We start from the raw sequence: 3,375 nt of genomic DNA on the forward strand, positions 1-3,375 counted from the left end.
GTGAAAGAAATATATTTGGAAAAGGAGGGAATGCTTCGAATCAAATGAAAGAAATTGGGCAACACAATCTCTTTGTAGTCATAAATACAGAGAAAGAAAGAGAGAGAAAGAGTGCATGTGAGTGAGAGAAGGAAAGAGAGGAAGAGATAGAGGGAGAGAGAGAGAGAAGCCTTACGTGAAGAAAAATAAAGAAAGGGAGGAAAATCAAGGAGCGTGAAACAAAAATTAGAGTTAAAGAAATTGTTGTGACTGGTTATAACTGGAAGGAATTGGAGAGAAGTGTCAATCTGTGAAAGAGAAAAACAAAAGCGAAAAGGAAGCAAAAATAAAAGTTGGGTGTGATAAAAGAAGAAAGAAAATTAAGTAAACAAGTGTGAAGAGAGAATGTAGCGTACTGCAAAGAAGTCAGAGGGAAAGAATGAAAGCCAAAGAATTGCTTATATATATATATATATATATATATATATATATATATATATATATATATGATGGATACAAGAATATGGAAATTTAGGGAGAAAATAGTAATAGATAACGAATTAATGATGGGAGAAAAAGGTAGATAGAGCGCGCGGAGAAATTTTTATTGAGAACTGCGATAGTATTAGAACGGATATGATACACGACGAAGAATTTCACACTGAAAGTTAATGATACCACAATAACTGTTGCTAGTGTTTACTTGATGGAAGAACCAAGTGCCATTTGTGTTAATACTGCTATTTCTATTTCTACTGCATTATCTGCTACTATACCTCTTGCTGCTACCGCAACTGTAGCGTTGTTTTATTTGCTTTAGTATAACAGTTTCTGAGAAATAAATATAATACACCCTCTCACTCACGCTTGGGGTTTGGTTTTGTATGTGTATATATATAGTTTTTGTGGCGGTTTTTGCAGACCTGTATGCAGTCTGCTAGCAAGTACTGCTCTGAAATGGTGTAAAAAAAATGGTTCAGCAAATACTAGTCGCTATACTAAACCATATTTAACTAGTAGTAGATGTAGTAGTACCCACAGTCGTATCTATTTTGCAGAGCAGCTAACCAAGTAGAGCACTTTACACAGTCTCAGACTGGTAGCTCTTGGAGAACAGTTCTCTGTGCGGCAGCTTTGTGTAACGGGGAGGGTGTCCGTGTCCATGTGTGTAGCCAGGGTTATACAAACTGATCAGAACTTTGATCGAATGTAATAACAAATATTACTATCATATTCATTTTTTTTCTCTTTGTTCGATTTGGCTAATACTGCTAAGACCATGCTGGAGCACCAGTTTCGTGTTTTGGATTTTTGTTTTGTATATTTTTATTTATTTATTTATTTCCTTGAAACTCGTTTACAATGGATTCTTATTTATCAATTAAAATACATTGAACAGATATTTACGTTCTATTTCATGCTTTCATACCACCAAAATAACTAGCTCTGATCACTGCATTCCACATCACAATATCACTACGATATAGTAACAATATACACACATACGTGTGCGGGTGTGGGTGCGTGCGTGTGTGTGCGTTGAAATTTAACACTGGAGAAAATTTTTCAGAAATATTTTTAGAAAAAATTTTCCCCAATTTTTTTCTTTTTTTTTACCCCCCCATTTTTATCTGCATTTAGTTTATATATTTTTAACCAATTTATTTCATTCATTTTTGCGCTTTGAAATTTTAATTTAATTTCTAATACAACCATACTAATGGAAAAGTATGTATTATATTGATTTAAAATGTGACATTTAAACATGATTCTACTCAAATTATATCATTCAAATGACAAAATTAGAAAATTTTCTTGTTCTTTTTCTTTTTTTTTTTTTTAATTTTGTCTAAACAGGTATTTATTGATAGATGCCAGTTCATTCCATATTTTTGTTTGTTATTCTTAGTTTTTGGAAAAGCTGTAAACATTTTCATAACTCACAGTTTCCATGTTATGTGTTTTTGTAAATTTGTGTTCGACAAATGTTTTCTCTTTTCACAATATTATAGAAAATGTACTTTTGTTTCCTAATCATTTTTAAGTTTTACTCAGATTTGTCTGTTGTCAAATATTAAAAGTGTACCAGCGAGAAAATTGATTATTTCAATTTTTGCCAATCTCGCAAAGAGAGTTGATAATTACAACATAACAACAATCTTCGTTAAACTGTTATTTATTATGTCCATAATATGAAGGTCAGTTTCCGAATGACCTTCAGTTTATGTCTGTTGAGAAGAGATTGTTCACAAATAACAGAAAGAAGAGTGACAGAATTGTGGATGTCTGTGTATGAGGTTGTGTTCATGCGAAGAAAAGGGAGAAAGTAAGAAAAAAAAAAGCTTTATGAAGAATCAAAAAGAAAATACCACCGACGAGGATTTATATACAAACATTCAAGAAGCAAGAGGAATTTGTAACCCATAAGTTTTGTTTAAGAATAATCAATATCTTGGAGATCTACAGAAAATATAATCAGTAGCATTGATACATGACCATTTTCAGTGAATTTTGTAGAGTTATATAAGGAGGCAGTTCCAGATGCAAATAATTAATTTTTAAAAGAAATATTTATTGATTTAAATTTTCTCTAACTATTGCAGATCAGAGACTCACTGAAACATTATAGATGACGAAAAACAAAATGATGAAAGTGGGGGTGAGGTTGAAAGAAGAAACAGCCTGGATTTTTTTTTTTCTTTTTTTTTTTTTCCCTGTTCTCTAACTGGTGATGGTGCCACATAAAAAGCTCTGGCAATGGTGCCATGTAAAAAAAAAAAAAAACACTGGTGATGGAACCACGTAAAAAACACCCAGTACACACTTGTAAAGATATTGGTATTAGGAAGAGCATCCAGGTGTAGAAGCCTTGCCAAAGCAGACAATGGAACCTGCTGCAGCTCTCCAGCCGTGCCAGCTCCTGTCAAACCGTCCAAAAAATGCCCACATGGACATTAATTGATTATGGTGGTGGTGGTGGTGGTGGTGGTGATGATGGCGATGTAGAGAAAATGGGTTAATTAATTCTAAATTAGAATATAATTAGTTTTGCTGGTCAAAACTGCCTTGAGTATCCGGACCCATGGGGAAAGTTTACCTGGTTTCCATGGTGCATAAGTGAATGGGGTCACAATATGTCCCCCTGAACCAGTTGCTGGTCCATCGCAGGGTTTATTCACGTACAGTTGAATAGTTGAAAGGAGAAATAAAAAGGTTTCTTTCATGAACGCAATGCACTGCCCACTCCTGGAATTGAAATTACAATCTTGCTATCATGAGTGTAACACACTTACCACTAGACATGTGCCTTCACTTGCTATCAGATGATTATGAGGTTAACAGCTCTCGGGAGAACTCCTAAGTAAAAGCAATGTCAACCTGGTTGGGTTTCTTACA

The 3,375-nt window shown here is 34.0% G+C and overlaps 1 long non-coding RNA gene across 1 annotated transcript; it reads left to right on the top strand.

Moving 5' to 3' along the window:
- The first annotated feature begins 812 nt into the window (after window positions 1-812).
- On the top strand, window positions 813-2,624 carry LOC149136857 (uncharacterized). The gene is made up of 2 exons (XR_016237832.1): window positions 813-1,188; window positions 2,583-2,624. It is a non-coding gene; the product is annotated as an uncharacterized LOC149136857 (long non-coding RNA).
- The last annotated feature ends 751 nt before the right edge of the window (window positions 2,625-3,375 follow it).

This window comes from Octopus bimaculoides, chromosome 2, assembly GCF_046866305.1.
Source record: "Octopus bimaculoides isolate indiv1 chromosome 2, ASM4686630v1, whole genome shotgun sequence".
NCBI lineage: Eukaryota > Metazoa > Mollusca > Cephalopoda > Octopoda > Octopodidae > Octopus > Octopus bimaculoides.